General features: G+C 34.3%; 1 protein-coding gene and 1 long non-coding RNA gene across 2 annotated transcripts in view; one reads left to right on the top strand and one right to left on the bottom strand.

Annotated features, from left to right (window-relative positions):
* The window catches only part of EPHA7 (EPH receptor A7), a 106,168-nt gene that overhangs the window by 37,491 nt on the left and 45,305 nt on the right, over positions 1-23,372 (bottom strand). The window lies entirely within an intron of this gene.
* LOC118164125 lies at positions 12,104-23,339 on the top strand. The gene is made up of 3 exons (XR_004749351.1): positions 12,104-12,440; positions 22,610-22,616; positions 23,300-23,339. It is a non-coding gene; the product is annotated as an uncharacterized LOC118164125 (long non-coding RNA).

Genomic DNA, 23,372 nt, shown 5'->3' with positions numbered 1-23,372 from the left:
AAAATTCTTTTACAGAACAAGGATATTTTGCTGCAACAAGTAGGTGAATTTCACCTTCATTTTCACCATTCATCTCAAAGTCTAACTACATTAATTCCCATTCTAATATTCTTTAGCACAGCCACTTTCCTTAATTTAAAGAACACAGAAATAAAACAATGAGAACACATACATCTGTTAGCAAGGATAAAACTATAATGATAAAGTAAAAATCTTTGCAGCACAACCAACATGATAATCCTCTAGTAAACTTAAAATTTGATTGTTAACTTCATATTTTAATCATGTTTCTAGCCTTTTGTATTATAACGTATACAGTTATATAGGTTTTAAAATTAAATCTATTTACATTTCATTAAAGCCTCCAGGAATCCATGAAAATTAAGGATAGAAGCCATGCATGATAATTTTCATTATAAATTATTATATCTATTATTCAATATAATCAAAGTTGAGGACCCCTTAATGTAGGCTGCCTAACTGATAAAATCATGAAATTGTATTATGCAAACATCATGGGTTGATAAAGCATTCCAGAGCCAGGATCTATCTCTTCTTACATTCTCTTTCTAAAAGCTTGGAGTATTTTTACTCTCTAATTAGCATAATATATTATTATTATTATTATTATTATTATTATTATTATTATTATTATTATTATTATTTAGCTATGAGTGTGGAATGCAGAAAACTAATTTACTCTATCTAATTTTCTGTATCATGATTAACTAGTTGTCTTCTTTGTCTAAATGAGCAGCACAGTATCCTGGCTGAATTTCAGAGAGGTCATTATGTTTTATGTATAATGTTATATCTCAACCAGATTAATGTTTTAAAACTGTTAATTTTACATTTTTAGATACCCCAAATTTTTAATGTTCATACATCTAATGAAACAACTTTATAGGTCACAGGAAATTGTTCTCAATATTCACTGCCTTTTGTTTTAGCTTATCATTTTTTTTTAATTCTGTTGGTCATAGCATACATTTTTTTATTAAGCATTCAAGCAAAATAAACTCACTTCCTCTGGCATTAGTGAACTCTGCAGATGTGGGGATGGAACGGCAATGTGGGGAAGGAGGAACAGAGAAGGGGGAAGATGTTAATAGAGGAAGTGAAATATAGTGTACAAGATTCCCACTTAACATCCACACATGGTATACCCAGACAAGCATATTCCATTTTGAAGGGATTTCCATGCAAAAGAAAATCTGAATGATTTATCAGCATTGCAAGCTAACATGCAAAAAGTCTTAAATAAATGAGTTTTATTTCCTGTTAATTAATATTCTTTTCCTTCAAGCACAATCAGATTAAAAGGTTTTGGTTGTTTGTTTTTCCTAGCTGAAAGCATTCTGCCATATTTCAATGGTAGAAGAACCCACTTAAGGTGGAAGAGAGAGCCCAACACTGCAGACTGTTGGTAATTCTGACCTAAAGTCTAGGTATGTCTTTGAAGCTCTGAAAATGATAAGGTTGTATATAATTCCCATAATGGATGATATTCCTAAAATGCATTAAATTATCTAAACTTATTTGGTGTACTTAGAGCCCTGACATTTGTTCGGGGAAGAAGGGAATCGTTGAATGGGTTGAAGCCAGAGTGTCCTTCCCTGGCAAAGTACACCAGCCTATAGCCTCTGGAAGAAAATCTCTGTAAACTAGAGCAACTCTATAAGCCATTTTATTGATGTTAAAGACTAGTACATGCTATCTTTATCCTGCCTTTTTGGTTGCATTTCTGTGCTTAATGAGAGCATACAGGTCAGAAGCATTTTATTCTTTTTCTAGTTATAATCATTTCCTGTTTATACTCTCTGTACCTTTCTTACAGACTGTTTTGCATTTGTGTTTTATTTGTTCTCGTTTCCTGATACCTCATTTTAAGCCTTTAGCCCACGTCTCATTGCCTACCCATGTTAATTAATTAACAATTTATGGTTTTGAAACAAATATGAGCAAGCTTGAAAATGAGTTAAAGCTTGCAATTCAACCCTAAATACAAACTGAAATTTGGTATTAAATCAGAATAAAATATATATATATATAAACAGAATTTAAAATACCATTTTTTGTTCCCTTTGCTAGCTAAAATAATAAGTTAAACACTTTTTTTTTTTTCTTTTAGTAATCTAATTTTTGCTACTGCGACTATAACAAAGTTGTTCATGATGAAGACATGTACAGCAATTATAGACAACTAAGTATCCAGTCTAGAGTGATTTGAGCATGCATAATCCCTACTGAATCTTTTCAGGTAACAAAGAAGCATCACTTGTCAGGATCATTATTTCCATAATATATTACACTGGGGGATACAGGATGTTCAAAACACCATTTGCTACTAACTTTCTTTCTGATATACCTCATCTCCTCCTTTACTCCTTCCTGCTGACACAATATCCAATGCATCAAACACACGCAGCCTCTCAGGGCTAACAGGCAGATGTACCTACACATGCTGCATAAGAACATACTTCTAGAATGACAGGTTCTCAGCACACTCATTCACCTTTTTAAAATGCTTCAAATACACCATTCAGCAAAAGGAAAAATTGATTTTTCACCAGGTTTCAACATCACAGCCACAGCGAAATATAATTCTGCTGGGCTTTACTGATAAAGCCTTCAAGTTATATAGATTTCAAGCTGGTCATCATTTACAGATCAAGTTATAGAAAAAAGTTAAAACTGAGGTGTCAAAAAGAGCAGGATATTCCAAGGAAATATTATGTTCCAGGGAGAATATTGTGCCTGGTAGACTGATGTGCTGCATTCATACTGCTAAGCCAAGCATATGGTATATTATTATATACCAAATATACATGCATAGAAAATTGCAGTGTTGTTTAGAAGGCATTGCTTTTAGTCCAGAGTTCTATGGTGATATTGCTCATGCCTTAGCTCTGTCCTTATCTATTCTCTGGCTCTCATGCCTAACATTTCCCTTCATTTGAAGTGTACTTTCCAAAATACAAAGACAGATGCAAAATTATTATTATTATTATTTTTTTTTGCAATTTGAAACTGAAAAAAAATAGAAATAAAGTACAAAATACTAAAAACAAAACAATATAAACTGAAAAATTAAAAGTTGTGAAACTGGACTTACACATACTAGAGAAGCTAGGTATTATGCACTGATTTCTAGCACAAAATCAACTCTAATACTGCTTTCATGAAAAAAAAAAAAAAAAAAAAAAAGTTGTCAACAAAAGAAACCTACTTGGTTCTTTCTCTTTTCTGAGATTTATTTAACTTCTGCATTATGAATGTGTCTCAGTTTCATCTGGCAGCATGGAGATTTCATCTGATACTTTTAAAAAAGTCTCTCTAGAAATAGCATTTCTGAGTTGTTAGTATTTCACGTCTATAAAACAAATTATTAAAAACCCTCAGGAATGAGGGTTTTCAATTCTGCAGAAAGTTTTCCAAATGGAGGTGAGTAAATGCTCCCAGTGCAGAACCAGAGCCCATGATAATAAATGCAACCAAATCTTTGTTTGCATCTCTGGTTTCATGATCTATTATAGAAAGACTAATGAGAAAATGGGCTATCAACCTTCCATAACTATTTTTTTTAAATTTATTTTATGGTATCAGTCATGTGCTTATAACAATCTAAACGTTGTCTTGTACTGGCTAAAATCAACAGTAACACTCACTTGCTCTCATTGCACAGGACCCTTGCAGTACTTCCCGGAAGACAAAAATTCTAGCCTTTGGCCTCTTTCCTTTTCATATCCTGAAGACATGTAACAACTATTCAAAAGCACTAGCTTTTCACACGGCAGCAAAGATATCAATTTTTATATCCCTGTAAAACTGTATCAACATACATTGTACGTTACATGAAGCATTAACAAGAGGTTCCTGCAACAGCCTTCTGTAGCAGGCGGGGTTGCATTGAGTATGTGGTCTGAAGGGGACATTGCTAACAGAAATAAATCATGGAAAATCGGAGATATCAGCATCAGTTATAATATAATCAATTATTTCTTTGTAAATTGTCATCACTGTCTCCTTTCCGAGCAGAAATCTTTAAGCAAAAGGGTTGCTTTGACTGTCCAGCTCTTTTAACTGAGATTGGCACTTGGCTTTTTACAGACAACAAACACAAAATTAACCCATATATATGTATATATGTGTGTGTGTATAATGAAACAGTAGCAAAGAATTATACTATTGTTGGCTCCTAAATGGTTGTTCAGGAAGAGAATACAAAACTCCCTGTACTGTGTTACAGTTCCTACACCACTGTTACCCAAACGGCACCCTTCCACACTGCTCTGCTTACTAATTTGCTCCCAAGAGAAGGAGTGTAAATTAAGGCAGAACTTGGCCTCCCACTGAGCTCTGGTTTGTTCTGAGGGGAAACATACACATCAGGATTGCCAAAACTACTAGATAATATCTGTAAGTGAAGAGATTATACACCTTGAGGAATTGCAGCAGTTGTTGTCAAGGGCCTGGGGTCAGCATGGGGCACCATGCTGGGTTTTATGCTGGTATGAAGCAATGTGCCTCAGGACATGCCCTGTCATGCTCACTTTTGAGAAGCAATATAGATAACACCTAAAGCAAAACCTTGACAATGGTTTGCAGGTACTGGGCAAATTTTAAGACCTTCCTAATTTCTCTTATTAATTTATTCAATTTCCCATAAATATACAAAAGATTTATGTGAAAGAAAAAACAATATATACATTTCATAGCATTGTACCATGTCAGTACTATTCAAGCCATGACTAGCCACAGCTGGTCCTTTGAATGCTTGATAAAATTTTCCTACATTAATCCTCATGTTTACACTAATATGTAAAATGATTTTCATATTATTTTGCATGATAATTCATACATATTCATACAGCAGAAAAGAGAATGGTAGCTCTTAAGCTGAACATTATTAAATGGATAAATGGAAATTTATAAGACTTTCTTTTTCGTTAAAGTATATTTCTCTGCCCTCAGTTAAGTCTCCACATGACAAAGAAGCCCATGATAAAAGGTTACTGAGTACCATTGTATTATGCCATTAGTACCCATTGCTTTGGATCAATGACAGCAAAATTCCCCACTGAGTTTATAAGCTGCAGTGTTCAAAAAAATGACCCAAATAAATCAGATATTTTACACTAACAATATCCTACAGAGAAACCATTTTAACTTCCTCCTGACACACTTTACTTTCCGGCTCATAAATATAACACAGTGTGCTTATAATGTTCTGTAAGCTATGAACCGAGGGACAGGTGACTCTCTGGGCACTTGGGGATGTTAGGAATATATGCTAGTAGGCAATGTACTCATGTAATACTTGACTGTATTACTCCACTGAATTTTTTGCCATTGCTTTTGTAGTTGAGAAACTCCTAAATTACCTGCTGATTTAAGGAGAGCAACAGAAATACTAGATATCTGAATACTTTTGCAAATCAATTAATAAATAGAAGTAAAAAATGAGAAAAAAAAGAATAGATTCTGATCTTCACTAATATTACTAGAAAAGGTCTAAGAAAACTTAGGCTTAAAATATCCAATATGTAGTCATTTACTAAGTTCACTTACCAATTCATTTTAAATACTTAATTTTTGGTAATTCCTTCATCAACCTCAATCCAGCCAGCTGGATCAGTTTTATGTACTATCTACTATGGCAAAATCTGGAGGAAAGCAAAAAAAATAAAAATAAACATAAAATAAACAAATAAAAATAAATAAATTAGAAAGATCAGGGCTGGCAGTCTGTCTGTCACATACTTTTTTGTTTTTGTTTTGTTGTTGTTGCATTTTCTGGTCAAAGTCTATGTCTAGACCCATTCTATGAACTCCCCTGTTTCTTTTGCCTGACATTTGGTACAAATATTGTTGTCATGTCTATATCCCATTTCTTCCCGAACTGGCAACTTGGGCATCAATCAGTGCTGAACGGATGCTGAGTTGCGTAACAAGTGACAACATCATCTCCCAAGGTATACACAACTCTTGCTTTGTGAATACGTTTTGACATGTCAGGCACAAACCTGATTCTTACAAATGCATTAGACTAGCTAGCAAACCAGCCTTACAAATAACAGAGAGAGGCTTTGTTCTCATGCAGCATTTGTTTTCCTTTGCAGAAGAAATATTTATATGTTAATTAGATTTTTCTTTTGTCCTGCTTTTGTGTGTGTGTGATTCATCTTTCATAACTTTTTTTTTTTTTTTTTTTTTTTTTTTTAGCAGAAACATCTGCCACTAGCCTTGCAGTAAATCCTTGACACGTAGGTATTACTCTTCACTAAGGAAAACAAAACACTACTAAACTCCCAAAGATGAGGATACTCTTTTCCCTGGTGGGCTACTCAGACACATTATGTTCTCCTTCTGTCTCCAGGCATCTCTGCTGGCAAGTGTCAATTGCAAACACAGGTTTTAGGGAATGGAAGGATAAAGCACAATTTACAAATCCTTCCCTCTGGAAGCAGACAGGTGTAATGACTGAGACTGTTTGCTGTAATTGAATTTCATGCTGTCATCTATTCAGTCAAAAAAACGCCAGCTTCAAGGATGTTGCTCATGGAGAAAAAAAAAAAAAATACATTCTTCTTTACTTCTTCTTCACTTCTTTGAAGGGATCACATATCCTGCATTGGATGAGACCCACAAGGATCACTGGGTCCTACTCCTGGCTCCACACAGACAAACACAACAAACACTTTTGATTTTGTTGTTGTTATTGTTTCATTTTGTTTTATTATTTGAGACCATGCTATGGTTCAACATCTCTAGCTTCTGCTCACTTGAAAACCTTGCACAGAGACAAAGACTTGTCTGATGCAGGAATATATTAAATTGGAAATACATCAATAATTTAAATTAAAGAATTTACCATGTGGTTTTAAAAGCTGTACAGAATCATAATCTTTTTACAGACTTTGTAGTGGCTTCACTTATCTGAATGCTAGGAGGCTCTAAGGGGAAACCAAGTTCTTTATCCAAAGGTTAACTTCTTGGAAAGTTAGATTAAGAAAATGTCAATTGTGCAAATTATAAACCCATTTAATTTTCTGATTAGTTCTACTTTTAGCACAGCATTTAGGGCTTGATTCTGACCTCTCATCAATTATATTTTAGTTTAGCTACATTGATTTTAGCTACATTATCCTTGCTTTATACCAATGGAAATAAGATCAGAATCAGGTCCTAAGGGTAAAGTAATTAAAAATGTAATTATCACAACTGATCGTCTAGAATTGCTACATAATTAATTGGTTAATTATTGGTAAATAATAATTATTATTATTATTATTTAACAAAAAGATTTTGGCATTTCTTTGCCATTTTCACAGATAGATTTTTTATTTTTTTTTATTTCAGAAATAGTTCTGGATGGAATCCAGACAATTTAACTTAGGCAACTTGGTGCACCTACCCTTTAGGCAGCTACAGCTCTTCTAGATTAAGTGCTTAAATTCTCTAAATAGCTTCACTCCCTGTGACAGAGTGGTAAGTGTGTTGGAGAGATCCAGAATAGATCTTGACTGTTTAAACTGAGACCCATAAATTTGACATCTTCATTTTAAGACCTGGGAACAACTTTCTCCATTGTATACACAGTGAATGTAGGCACTGATTTTAGGATAAACCTGACACACCAAGTAAACATGACACCTAACACATAAATATTTTCATAATGAGAGGTGGACCCTCTCTTTTTCACACACCATCTAAAATTTGCTCTTATTCCTTATATTTTCCTTGCAAACTTAAAGAGGATTCCTTGATCCTTAAATCTTCTTAAGGAAACTAGTTCAGGATCTACTCTGACTTACCTCTCATGCAAATCTAGCAAGATCCATCTTTCTACATGCAACAGTGTAAGTTTAACTCTCAGTGAGCTTAAAGGTAGTTCAGCAAGCTGCTGGCTAAATACCATAGCTAGTAATTTAACTGCAACTTCACAATTGTAGGCAATGAATTTAAAGCTGGAAAGATTAAAGCATGAAACAACATTGGAATGGGGATACACTAACCAGCTAACTCAGGGTTTGATTCTCTTTCAGTTTTTAATGGTGTGAGTAAGTAGCGATTGTAGTGAATCACTGAAACTTTAACCAATATCCAGGGTGAACAAGTTGAAAATTGAGATCTTTGTAGTAACAGAAGGCCATGTACAATTTTAGACAGGTAAAAGTTAATAATAATAATAATAATAATAATAATAATAATAATAAAAATGATTCTGTTAAATTACAGAATGACTCAGTATATTGGCCAAATAAACAAAAGTGTATAAACATCCTTGAACAGTTTATTATGGTTCTATTTATCCCAAATAACAGAACTGACTCAGAACTGACATGCCATTCTGTCACTCACAGTGAAGATATTGAAAGAGAGCAAGGTTGGTCTGTCTCTCACACTATATATAGCATGTGCTGTCCTGTTAAATAAAAGTATGGAAAAATAGTGCTTACATATCTTACAAGTCTTTCAAGGTTGTAAAGGAAAGTAAAAAGAAAGTAAAACTGGAATGACACAAGAGAAATGAAACTTTAGTCATACCCATGGCACTATATTGTGTTTTAAAGAAAAATACTATTTTCCTACACAGAGCGCGTAGATCATTTTTCAATTACTGTTTTTCTATGGAAGAGGCTCCAACTCTGCAGTAGAAAATTATTGCTACCTACTGGTAACTATAGTGCAAAAGTTGTATTCACCACCAACATCAAAAGACTAAAATTTAGTGATTCTAAGGCACATCACCAGTAACTCTATTTACATAAATGAGAATATCATAAAATATAGTTTATATTTAAACTAGCTAGAGACCATTTAGACAATGTGTTAATAGCAGAACATGCAAAACAGAATCTAAAGGTTACATGGTATGTAGACAGCATCAGAAATAGGCCTATTTCCTCTTAATATCAGTCTATTGCCTTATTAATATGAACTTGTTCCAGTGAAATTATTCATTCTCATGAGTGTATTATAATACATGCATTAAAATAGATATACATCAGTATCAGGAACATCTATAGCTTGTTTTCTTAATGTATATGGTCTCAGCATTGCTTACAGTATGAAATGAAAAAAAATATTAGTACAGGAATTTTGCATGACAATAAATACATAATATATATAAATACATGCATATATACAATATATGCTGAATGTTCATTACTTTCTCTTAACTGTGGATATAAAACCCCTGCCTTAGAAAATAGCTATGCTAAAACTCTTAGAAACTGCTCTCTTGATCAATCTATTTATTGCCCTGGTTACTTACTAATCAAAGCTGTACTGCACACACGCTCAGGTATAATAAATATATATGTATATATACATGTATGTTCTGATTGACCAACAGTGGTTGAATTAGTCATAATATAAAGCTGACAATTATAAAGGCATGTCTTATTTTAAATTGGAGCTTGGTGAGTTTTTCTTTTTTCAGTCTTGGAATTTCGGTAATCCAAACTACGTTAAAGGTTTATGAGATACACATCAAAAATCAGGTAATATGAAGACTCATGGCCCCTTTTTAACAACATTTGTATCCTACAAGAACCAGTCAGAGATTCATACATGCACTGCATGTACAAATTAAATGGGATAGAAGTGTTTTCTTGCACAGCTAGAAACAGTTTTTCATGTGTTTTCTTGCACAGCTAGTCTAGCCAGATGACATATTCTAGTGTTAAGTATGTTTTTTTTTAGCCCTGTTGTAAGCTGCTGGCAAAAGAATTTAAAGAAAGTAAAAATATAAGAGATCATCGATGTGGTATTTTAAAATACTTAGAATATGCTTATATACATATTTAATAGTAAGCTAAATCTAAAAGGAAGGAAGGAAGGAAGAGAGAGAAAGAAAGAGAAAGAAAGAAAGAGAGAGAGAAAGAGAAAGAGAGAGAAAGAAAAAAAGAAAGAAAGAAAGAAAAAGAAAGAGAGATAGAAAAAGAAAGAAAGAGAGAGGAAAAAAAAAAAAAGAAAGAGAGAGAGAGAAAGAAATGTAAGCAGTTGTCTAGATTTTTAAGGAGCTTAACTGTTAGGAGAAAAAACAACAACTACAAAACATTTTAACGATTTCTCAATTCCAGAGCTGGTTAAGCTGTCTGCATAGATACAAACAATTACAATAAGTATGCTAGACTGAAGAAATTCTCTTTACTGATGGAATATCAATGTTTATCAAAGGAACTTTATCTTGTTCTTAGCAAGTTGAATCATGCAAAAACAAGATCAGTAAGGAAGGATGTCTTTAAAGCTCTGTTGTTGCATAATGGAAATAACTTTGAAGAGCTGGCTGTATGTTCATGGGGAGTTAGCAAACTGTCCCTGCAGGCCCTGGTGACATTAGGCAGTTCAAAATATAGTATTTCACTTGAAGCATATTTGACTCATTCTATTGACATAAACATCACATGTTTAGCATTAACTGCTTTTACAACCTGCTTTATAAATATATTTTGCTTCCTTTTGCATTGTCTGTCTTCTACTTCTTTTTGTTGCAAATATTTTTGCCTTTTACTTTTGCTTCTAACAGTTTGATGGCTATTATTAAGAGATTGCAGGTGTTCTTTAGTTCTTTTCAGCGAATCATCTAGGTACCTAAAGCATTCAACACATTAATGGGCAACTAATTTTTAACTGTATACTTAAAAGAATAATGCCCATAGACAGAAAATATAAATAAAAAATAAAACAGCTACAGTTAGTGCATTTCTTTGTGTTTTTTATTTGCTTTTTTGTTTTGTTTTGTAGTATTTGTAGTATTGTTTTTAAGCAAGAATGAATAGTCTAATCACTGGCACTTTATAACATGGCACAGCTACACTCATGTTAAAATAAATGGAACACAGTACGCTCTTAATTAGGTTATTAATCAGCAGAGTGAAAGCTAGATCAACCACCTAGCATTGCTCCAAATACAGATTGTCAGATTGTCACTGGTTATCCAGGTAGCAGCAGGTTTGCAGGAATTATTAGTTTTGCTTAATCAGCACCCTTTGCACTAGTCCTGTACAGGCCTGAAAGTAAATTTCTATTCTTTCTTTTGTCTCCTCAGCAAGAGCCCTTTTCCAGAAACTGAATTTGGAAGAGAATCATTTTACTTGAGAACCAAATTTATGCGTTTGTAGTTCAGAAATATCCACTGGTCTGTACCAGTTTTTCTTGGACAGAGTCACTGAATGGAGGTTGGAGGTTGAGAAGAAACGTTTTCACAGTGAGGGTGACAGAACACTGGAACAGGCTGCCCAGGGAGGTTATAGAGTCTCGTTCTTGGTAGATGTTCAAAACCCACATGAATGCGTTCCTGTGTGACCTGATCTAGGTGTTCCTGCTCCAGTAGGGGGATTGGACTAGATGATCTTTCAAGGTCCCTTCTAATCCCTAATATTCTGTGATTCCGTGATATGCACAATCACCTCTTTCTCTTTGCAAGATAAAGCAGACAGGAAGAAGAAAGGTCAGCCTTCCTCCTATATACCTGTTATTTTATTATTTATTTGCTGTGAATTGAATGCCTGATAAGTCTGTTCTGATTTTCTTCTCTATAGACTTTCTGTCTTCATTCCTCCTTCCCTTGTTTTGTCTGTACTGAAAAGTAAAAAGCGTTTCAAGCATTGACTCAACTATCATTCATGTTATATTTCATGCATCTAGATAATAATGAACTCAAATATATATATATATATTTTTTTAAGTTTTGGACATTGAAGAACAAAAAGCTAGAGTTTAATGAAACGTTAAATTCCACAGAATTTGAAATATAAAAACTGGACAAACATTTTGTGTCTCTACTACAGAAGAACCAAAAAGAAAGAAAAAGATAAACATAATACTGAAAACTTAGTGGTATTATAAGGAAAGCTATATAAAGCCACTTGAAGAATGGGCACGAGAGGTGACTCAAAGTTACATATGGTTTAGAGTGGCCTTAGGAAATTACACTTCCAGGTCTCCTCTGCTATTACTACAGAAAACTTTTACTTAACTGTAACTTAAGTGAACTTGAACAACTTAAACTTTTACTCCATAAAGAAGACTTTTCTCTGTGATATTTGCCCATAGTAGTTGAAGAAAAGGATGAAAAGGAATATAAGTAAAACAGGGATATACTGGTGCTGAATATTTTGATAAAGAGATTGCTACAACTGAACAGAAATTAGGCTCTTTTTGTTATCCTATGGTTTGCTTTGATACCTTTAACATTAAATGGTAAATTAATGTTGAAATAATAAACAAAACGCAGTACAGTTTAAGCACCCTGACCTAAATCCCACCACTAAAGTGATCTACACTACTGCTTATATCCCCAAAAAGGAATGGAAGGGAGGTGGTGTGCACCACTGGTGGTGTGGCCCCAGAGCAGCATGCTGCCAAGGGCTGGAAAATCAAATTATGTCTTTTAAACACTGGAATCATCCAGCCTCAGGTTAAATCACGTATCTGAAGAAAAAAAAAAAAAAAAACCCCGGGGGGGGGGGGAATTATATGTCTAGAATATAATAGGTATATTAATGATATGCACTTCTGTCCGTATTGAATACCTGACTCTTTTGGCATAGTATTCAAATGCAGTTTTCTTCTAAATAATACATAACTGCCATTTTTTCCACTTTTTTTCTTTTTTTCATATTCCTAAAAGATTTGTTTTTCAAGTTAGTTCTTTTGAAATTGCCAGCTCTAACAATGGTTTACATAATGTACTCTGTAAAATTATTTCTCTCATAAGGCTTATTCATTTATTTACTGGCTTGATATTTCCACCTTTCTTTTTACTTTTCTAAGTTTATTTTTCTGTTTGCATTCTTTCAAAGCACTGAGGATAAAAAAATGTATGTACCCATCAGGATATGTTTTTTTAACTGAAACTCTCTGCACAATGAATGCTAGGCTATGGGCTTTCATTCAAGATATATCACCTGACAATGTTTTTGGTTGGTTGGTTTATTTATTTTCTGGCCCGATTCACTGGAACATTAGCCATGGATAGAAGCTAATACACCTGCTTTGTTTTAATGGCTTACCATGGCAAAAGATCAATATTAAAAATGACTTGTGTATTAATGACAAAAAAAAAAAAAAAAAAAGTGTTAAAGTGTTAAATTGATGACCCTGCAATTATCACATCTTTATTGACGCAATGACAGCATAGTTATAAATGCTGCTGGATGTTTATTTTGCCAGGATATTGATTTTTGGCAATTTGTGCCTTGAGAGGATACTATTTTTTCTTGAGCTAGATACAGATCTCTGATTACACATTTATATGTTCTTGGGAAAACACCTTAGCTCTCAGTTTTTGCATTCTTTTATTTATGGAAAACTTTGAACTTTGCTGGAATACTTATCATTCCCAAATCCAACAAAATCAAAATCACTAAACCAACAAACATACAAAATCTACCAAAGTGGTGCTGATGATAAAATAAAACACTATATTATGTTTCTGTACCAAAGAAAAGTAATATGCTCACCTGAAGGCAAGCCCACCAAGCTTTGTATTACAGTTTATACATTAACCAGCTTCTACCATAGCAAGTGTTAATGCATTTTAAACTTTTTTGTTGTTGTTGTTGTTTTTCATTTAATGATTTACATTTGTTCAGTCAAAATTCCATTTTAATTATGCATTGTTTATTACAGTGCTCTGTGAAACACTACTTTTGAAGCATGTTGGTTAAAAAAGTGCTAGTAGCAAGAAAACTCAGTACTAACAGAAATATAGTTTTGTTAGAGGATGAATATTTCTATCTAAAATGGAGATGAGAAACTGAAGTACCTTAATAATCAGCAGCTGCAAGCTGCCAGAGTTCCTCATTCTCTAGCAGTAACTCCAGATCAGAAAACATAGAATCATTGAATCATTAAGGTTGGAAAAGACCTTCAAGATCATCTGGTCCAACCATCCCCTTACCACCAATATCACCCACTAAACCATGTCCCTAAGCAACAGATCCAAACTTTCCTCAAACATCTCCAGTGATGGTGACTCCATCAACTCCCTGGGCAACCCATTCCAATGCCTAAACACTCTTTCTGAGAAGAAATTTCTCCTAATTTCCAACCTCAACCTCCCCTGACGTAACTTGAGGCCATTCCCTCTCGTCCCCTCTTGTTCCCTCTTGTTCCCTCTTGTCCAGTAACCTGTGAGAGGAACAATCCCAGTTCCGTCAGTTTTAATCCTTTTCCATTTTCCTTGTGCTGGGTCTGGCTGGGATGGAGTTAACTTTCCCTGCAGCAGTCCATACAGTGCTGTACTCTGCACTTGCAGCTAGAACAGCACTGGTATCACACTAGTGTTGTGTCTACTGTTGCACAATACTGGCACCACATCAGGATTCCCTATAAGCCCCCATGAACCAGCAGGATGGGGGTGGGCAAATGATGGGGAGGGGACATCACCAGGGCAGCTGACCTAAACCAACTAAGGGGATATTCCATGCCATATGATGTCACTTTCAGCAATAAAATGTGGGCAAGGGGAAGGAGGGGGGGGGGGGGTGGGCTCTCATTGTGGAAGTGTCTGTCCTTCTGAACAACCGCTACACGTATTGAGGCACTGCTTCCCAGGACGTGGCCAAATATCACTCATTGATGGGAAGCAGAGAGTAACTGCTTTCTCTCTCTTTGCTTGTGTGGCCTTTGCTTTTATTTGCGTTTGTTTGTTTGTTTTTACCCTCTCCCTTTTCCCTTTAATTAAATCATCCTTATCTCAAACCTTGAGCTCTTAGTGTCGTATTTTCTCCCCCTTCCTCTTTGAGGAGGGAGAGTGAGAGAGCAGCCATGGTGGAACTTATCTGCCCACCTGAGTAAAACCACCACATTCCTTATTTAGAAAGTGTATGTAACCCAGCTTACCCAGATGTATTATATTTAATGTAACATAGAATACATAAAACACTATAGATAGTGCATAATATAAATGTAAAATACAGGAATGAATAACCACGATACAAATGCATTGACAATAATCTCTATTCATGATTTATGTGCTAAATGTTTCAGTTTTAGCCCCCTGAAAAAGCAAAAGCAGGAATACCATTCAATCAAAATCAACAAATATTTGTTTTCAGCAAAGTTCTCACTGTCATAAGAATATTTCCCTAGGAATTATTTATATTAATATTAATTTGGTTTCTAATATTAGAAATGTTTCTTAAAAAAAAAAAAAAAGACTAGTATAATCAAAAATGTCATAAAAAATGACTAGTACAATAACTTTGTTTAGAAAGCAAAAATATATTTCTCTGTTTTTTACTGCAAGGTTTTAACCTCAAGTCTGGGTAAATGTGTACATCATCAATCTTCAGCTAAATGATATCTTAATTACTTTAGATCACAAAAATATTCTGGATTAAACTTTTCCAAGTCCCCCAAGTCACCTCAAAGAAACTTGCAGTTACCCAAACAACTTTTGACTGCTTTTCTTAATCTAAATATAAAAAGCTGTGTAATGCTTTTCCTGCCATGCCTAACAAGAGAACAAAAATTTAAAAAATGTCTATGTCAGAGTTTTAGGAAAGAAGACATGAGAAATGTGTGTTGAACCAGTAGATGAAGATTTTAATCTAAAATAGTGGAAAGAAATTTGAAGAATCTATATTGTTTCCTGAACAGAACTGTTGTAAATTGCCATAATAAATGAGGATGTCCTAATTACTCAGGAAGTTCCAGAAATTAGAATCATAAAGCTGTCCTTCAGACTAAAGGCATTCTCCTGCTTCACCAGGCAGTAGGTTAGAATAAGTGGTAAACACAGCATTAGCATTTCACCTTGTCCTTGACAAAGCATACCATTGTCACTTAGGGTAAAAGCTTTTTGGGTTAGAGGATGCATTTTTGTATGTGTATCTAATGACTACTATAGTCAGACAGATGTCTGATGGAAGCCTTTCAACACTACTCCGAAAAGAAAAAAAAAAAAAAAAAAAAAAACAATATGTAAAATACTGATAATGACGCTGTCTTTCAGATAGTTTCATAGTGATGTTTTATATGTCCCTGCAAATGAGAGATTATTTTAAGCATTCTTCCAAAAATAGGGTGAAAAATCCACTGTGCATAACATGATTCCATGGATTTAATAATATCAAAAAATAAGGGAATTATATATACTTTCCCTTGCTTTATTCTTCACTCCTTGCCATTCTCTTCCTTTACCAGAAATTGCTGTGTGAAACAAGATAGGCTGCCTCTATTTCCATCTTGGTTAGCAAGACTCGTTGTTGAAGAAAAGTCATAAAGCTGATTACTGAAATCACAAATAATGTTCAGTATAACAGGTCTTATCACAGATTTTGAGGCAAAAAATCATTGAAAAATAAGCCAGGAGAAGATGGCTCACAAGCAGGAAAGGCATATAAATATTTGGAAAAATACAAAAATCAAGCAGCAAGTGGGATAAATAATCATATCAAGTGAGTTCCAATAAGAGTATTCTTTCTAAAACTGTACAAGTATGCCACTAGAATTTGTATTTCATTTCTTTGAACATTTATAATATACTAACAGAATTCTCTTTCTTATTTTACCATTCATAATCAATGTCAGTGGTATATCCAGACAGTGATATTTATTACCAGCAATGCATGATGTTATGGATGTCCCATCCCTGGAAGGGTTCAAGGCCACGTTGGATGGGGTTTTGGCCAACCTGATCTAGTGGGTGGCATGCCGCCCTATGGCAGTGGGGTTGGAACTTGATGAACTTTAAGGGCCTTTCCAACCCAAGCCATTCTATGTTTCTGTGATAACGCCAATACCAATGGAATGAGTAATTTGATATTACAATAATGATTGTTCCTGGAATGGGTTTAAATAGTATAAACAATATAAAGGACATGGTAACATACATACAATATTTAAAATTTACTGTTATTTTGGTTGCCATAATTCATCAACACTTATGTTCATAAACATGATGTTGAATAACACATACCTTGATAAAAGGTGCATGAATGATCTGTACTGTCCAAAGATATGTGATTATGCCAGATCAAAACTGAATTTTATCAGAATATTAAAAAGCAAAAACTAATAATCAGAATCATTTCCTTGCTAAAATATCAATTGCTGTGTGTGCTGCAAGTATGGTTCAAACAAATATGCATACATATGTAAGTCATTAAAAAAAAATCTACCCTTTCACTATTCATATAATACTAATGATTTTATTTTGAAAGTCCAACTTTCTTCTTTCACAAACTACTATGAAAAAGATGAGACTCCCATCAGTCTGAAAAATTTTAGCCAAAAATTTAAGAGCTGAAATGTAAATGCTTATGCAACTCTAAGTACTGCTATCGACCTTGCTTTGTCTTGGTTATATCTGTACACACAGCTAGGGTAGATTTATCATGAAATTAAATGTTTAAGGCAGCTCTAGCTTCATAAAACCAGATTTTCTTGGAGATGCTTGGCATCAATCTTGCAGCAACAAGTGATTTAAACCTATGTCATTTGAAGAGTATGCATCTCCATGGTCTAATTAATTGTAAATGCATCTATCGGGCACAGAAATAATAATAAAAATAATACTAATATTTAAAAAACAAAACAAAACAAAACACTTTTTTATTAGTACAGGAAGCATAAAAAAATAAGTCTTACCACATTTTTGAGAGAACTATTCAAAATAAATTCCAACTGTCATTAATTGGATCTAGTCATATTTGATGATAAGTCAAGTGTACGTAAAATGACAAAAAATGATGTAAATCAAAAATAGAAATCATAGTGGTTGTTAGCTAATGAGCTTTACTTGCTAATCTGCAGGGCTGTTGAAAGGAGAGGTATTTTAGATCAAACAAAAGTCTACCATATGGTGCAAGGAAAGACACATAATGATTAACCCCTAACAAAGGAAGCACTGCACACTATCAGTTTATGAATTCTCTTCACATTAACTAAATTTCAAATGCTGACACAGTTTTAGACAAAGAAAAACCTTCAAGTGTCCCAGCAGTACACCTAAGAAGTATTGTGGCTCTGACACCTCTCTGTGGACCAGTATCTCCCTCTCTCCTTCCAGGCTTTGAGGCTAGGGTGAAAGATTTTAGGTATGCACTTAGCAGTTGTTGCATGGGAACCTAGAGGAGTTAAAATGTTTGCTTGTACTCTTTACCTCTGGATGACATCTAGGGTACAGCATACCATTGGGAAAACAAAAACTTTTTTTTTTTTTTTTTTTTTTTTTTTTTTTATAATGCATATACATACAAACACATTATTGTCTCCTCACTTTAGACACTTCAAATATGATAAATGTTCAGTATTTCTCTGAGCTTCCATACTAGCAAGACAGTAAGAGAAGGAACTCTGTGTTAAGATATCAAAATTAATATAACTGAAGTAACATTAAATATGTAAATTGTATTACGTTTTACATAGCATGTCTACTTCCAGACTACTAGTGCAAATGAAATGGCACGCTAGTCAACTCAAACAAACAATGTACACTCTACTGCTATAAAAAGATAACATAGTTTCTTGGTATCTCACTAATTTTCTGGTATCTACAATCAGTGATACGCATTCTGGAAAGCATATTTATGCATTGTAGCATGGGAAGGAGAACATTTTTTCAAAGAGGCTGAAGATCCTTTGTATTCATATGGAAATGTTGAAAACCTTTTCTTCACTCTTAAATTTCAGCATTTTTCCTTATAAAAATGGAGGATGATTTTTTCTTGGGGGTGGGAGGTAGGATCTCATTCAAGCCAGCATAAATAGGTAGTGAAAATAAGTGAAAGAGAAGCTCTCTAAAGATATTGCTTTAAAGGAGAGATGAGAAAACAAGATTGAAGGCCCAAAGCAAGCTGAAAGGGTGCAAGTATACAATATATTCTTTATACTTCATGAAATGATCACTGTTTTGAAGCTTTTGAGGCTTAATCCCTAATGAGTGATGTGCCATATGATAACTCAAAGCTTCATCTCAGGATCTACCTACTCCAAACCTTTACTGCTCCTGAAGACGAAAGAACTACAACCTATTTGTCAGAGGCTCACTGTATGGAGCTCACATACACTCTTCATCACCTGCTCTGGCAAGTGTGAGAGCTTTGAATAAAACCAAAGAAACACTTGTCCAAGCACTGCCCTTTATTAGCAGAAAGCTTTAGAAAGAAACATATGACTTCTATCACATTACATCTCCATGCTAAATAAAAATGATTCCACTTTTTTGAAGCTGAAGGAAAAACAAAGGGGGGCAAGAGGGGGCAGAAAAAGGAAAGGTGGAGAGAAAAGGGGGATTGGAAACTGGACTTAGGAGAAGAGGAAGTAGCAAAACTTATAGTTGGAGGATGCAGGACAGCAGAATAATATAGCCCAAACTGCCATAAATTCAGGATGTGATCTGCTCCAACCTCAACAATGAAATCAGTTTGCATGCTACTTTTTAAATCATTCAGTCATTCTTTAACAAGATGAACGTCTGGCAAGATTCTTTACCTCTCTGCCTCCTGGAAGAGATTACATTTTGAAAAGCTCTAATTTCTGAGAGTCTTCAATATGCTAAAATGTGGGCTGCTCCAAAAAGCAGCTTTAGCTCCATATTTCAACAAACGAAGTGCGAGTGAATACACAAAGAGAAAGATGATTTACGCTCATTGTCTCTCACAGACTATTGTGGGCAAAGAATAAATGAGCAAATAAAAAATAAATTCCAAACCACCCTTTTATCTTGTTACTTTGCTGAAATGTTAATTTTAATAAAAAATATCACAGATATTGTTGGTTAAATCAGTGCTTTGTTACTCATGCATGCTTCCAGGAATGAATGATTCTCTGTAGCTAAATTCACCCTGATGCAACTCTGGGTTATACTAGATTTGATTCTGTGCTACTGTGAATCAATCATTTACCTGAAATGAGTCACAAAGCCAGAGAAAGGGTTTTCTTGTTTTCATGTCCCCTCCTCCCCCTTCCCCCCCCACCCCCCTTTTCCGTTTGTTTCCATTTTCTTCATGAAAGATATCACTGGTAGGAAATAAATCATATATTTAGCAGTTATACCATTCTAAACAAATAGTTTCATTTTCTAATTCTGAAATTGTTTAATCGGATGTAAAAAAATAGGTAGGAGAGGTAAACCAGCTCTTCTGTCAATGAATACTTTGACAAGCTTCAGTTCTGTAAATACCGAAAGCATGTGCTTACCTTTAAACAAACAGCCAACTAAAGTCAATGAGATTTAAGAATATGCTGACTTTAGCTTACCTGCCTTGTCAAATGGGGTATTTTGTGGGACCAAGTCCAAACTAAATAAACCAAACATAGCCAACCGCTTATTTTAAATGTGTTCCACTACAATCCCATACTCTCACTAAACATTTAAAAAGAATGAACACGAACAAAACAAATATATTTGTCCTTTGTAACACAAAGCCTGGGGAAGGGAAAAAAAAAAGGATTAAAATATATCTTTAAATATGTGCAATAAATATTAGATGATAGTGCTTAGCCGAATTCACACTGAAGTTACTTTTGAAGTTGCCAGAGCACTTGGTGAAACATTCAGGGGTCTGCCTGGCATTTCTGGACTCTGCTGCATTTTTCCTTTCAGAGTCTATTTCTGGTAGCTTGCTTTGTGTCTAATTAGTTTCATATATGCTGCAAGGGAACTGTACGGTGGGAATCCATCTAGAAACAAATACATCTGTTGCCACATTAACTTCAAGGTGATTTTTCATGAAGTTGGTCCTTCCTTACCAATCTCTTTCAAGCCTTGAAAGGAAGAATGGAGTTTCGAATGCATTTTTACATAGAAGTTCTTGGAAGGAATATTTAGGTCAAACCAGAAATCCTACAATTAGATTAGTATTACCTTTTCATAAAGTAGTTTTGAATTTATATATCCTGCCTAAGAAATGATATTCTGTGTAATTTCCTATATAGCTTGGGCATACCACTCCTATTTCAGCAAGATCTATTTCAGAGACAGATGCAGACAATTCTGAAAGAATCATTTATAGTATCAAGAATTCATAGATTCATTCATTTATATTTATCATTGAGGACATCTATATTCATATTTATACTCATTTTACATATCTATATGCATACATTTTAGTATCTTAGTTTCTGTCTGTATGAGGTCTAAGAGGTTTCTAACTAGATATATCAAATTAGTGGACTGGTCCTACTTTCAGTCAGCTACTGTGTTTCCGTGTCTCAATTAGGTGACTCAATATACTAATAAAAAGAAAAAAAAAAGGAAACAAACAAACAAAAACAAAAACAAACAAACAAAAAATGGTAACCTGGTCTTATAAAGAGTTGCCTTGGTTTCTTGGTTTAAATCAGACTTATTTGGATACAGTTCAGCTGAAGTTATACTAAGTTTCTTTTACAACAGCCACAGTAACTACAAAGGAATGTGTACAGATAGATAAATACTCACCTACATGATTATTAGTTACAGAAACAGATCCTTGCTGTGAAAATCTTATGGGTTAGTCTTGTATCTTAAGCAGACCATTGGGATTCCTGGGTTTGCACTCCACAAATGTGTGATCAAATTAATCTCTTTTCCATTTCCTTTTTCTTGACTATGAAGATTTTTAGATGTGAAATAGCATCAAACACAATACTTCAAATATGGTTTGAAAATAGACTTTATGAAGAGGTGGAATGGGTTGTCCAAGTTCTCATGACTAACTCCCAAAGAATGACTAATAATTTTGAGGTTTTTAACGTTAAAGATGTTCCTCACGTTAAGACAAGAAAAAGATCAGTTTCCTCATTCACAATTCCAGGCACATAATTATCTACTGTGAAAACGGTTTGTTGGTTTTTAGTGCACCACTCACATCCTGTCCTGAATACCATACTCAGAAATAGTTTGTGTGTACATTTATCTAGTCTCCTAACTGCTACATATAAATATATATATAATTACAAATTTTATAAAGAGTTTTTTTCATACTCTGGCCCCAAGTCAAATCAACCCCGCAGGGTCTGAACTCTGTGCCATGGTATAGAGAATTTATTACACCATCATGACACGCTGTCCCCACCAAGATATGCAACAAAGTCCAGATATCATAATAAGGCCCCACAAATGTATCTGTCAGTAATGTTTCTAGTTTAATTCAACAGTTAAAATATTGTACTTGGTTAAATTTAAGTATATCAACCCCTCCACAAAAAAATATAACATGAAAATATCTGTCCACAAGTGTGTTCTTCTGGGCTTTTATTCTGAGTAACCTTTACAAACCAGAAGTCATAACTGACATTTAGACTCAGAGAGGAATAAGGACAGACACAAGAACATTCCTGAAGCAGCAGACTGTACTTTCATTAATTCAGTATATATGGCAAGTAAGAAGACCCTGTCTAGAGATAACAGGGTTCCCACCCCTGAGAACTGCTTGACTGAATTGATGTAAAGATTCAGAAAAAATCTTTAAATTCTCTTATCCTTTTTCTTGAGTGGAACAGAAGATATTCAAGAAGGAACTCAATTGTCAAAATCCTTTGTTCTGTGCTTCTCACAGGAAAAAGCTTAACTGCTAAAACACCAGATCTCCTCTTGTAAGATTAGTCTTCAGTTGTTTGCACACAGCACACATGAGTCACTGGCTGAACTAACTAAACACAGAGATCTGGTTATCCACTGCTAATTAAGAGTCCTTTACCCCTCCCCTTCAATGTTCCCAGAATGTTTTGACGAATGAAATAAGAGCTTACCAAACTTGAATCTGACTATCGTTGAAAAATTCACCTCAGGAAACAGGGACTGGTCATAGCTGCACCATTATACATCTACACATTACAAGTAATGTGAATGGGACAAATAAAGAGCCCCAGGGAAATTTAAAATAGGCAAAGTTCAGTTTACTGACGAGAACTAACCTTCACAAATTAGTTCTCCGCAGCACTCCATGAATTGCAGAAATTGTCTGTAGTACGTACCATATATTCACTATGCTTTTCTACAGACAGAAGACTACTCAGTCTTCCACCTCATAATGTAGGTTCATGTACCAAAACTGTCCAAAGGTTCTGCACTCTTAGTTCAAAAAGCTATAGATAACATTTGAAGAAGCAGTCATGTTGTTCCCATCCTTAAATTGTTACATTTGCTCAGGAAGGATGGATGGTTGTATATCAGAAAAAAATAAATTAAATTAAATTAAAAGAAAATGTCATTATGTCTGGAGTCCTGTGATATTTGAGAATAAAGGGTTGAAGATATTGTTGGGAATAAAGTTACTTTCCTGCGATGGCCAATAAAAAATACTTATGGAGTAAACCGAGTTTAAATGAAGAAAAGAAGTAGAGAGCACAGAAAAAAAAAAAAAAAAAAGATATTTATATATACTATTCTGATGCTGGGAAAGGAAAAAAAGACAGTATTTAAG

This window comes from Oxyura jamaicensis, chromosome 3 (assembly GCF_011077185.1).
Source record: "Oxyura jamaicensis isolate SHBP4307 breed ruddy duck chromosome 3, BPBGC_Ojam_1.0, whole genome shotgun sequence".
NCBI lineage: Eukaryota > Metazoa > Chordata > Aves > Anseriformes > Anatidae > Oxyura > Oxyura jamaicensis.
Note: the sequence above shows the minus strand (reverse complement) of the source record. Positions and strands in the feature narration are given on the sequence as shown.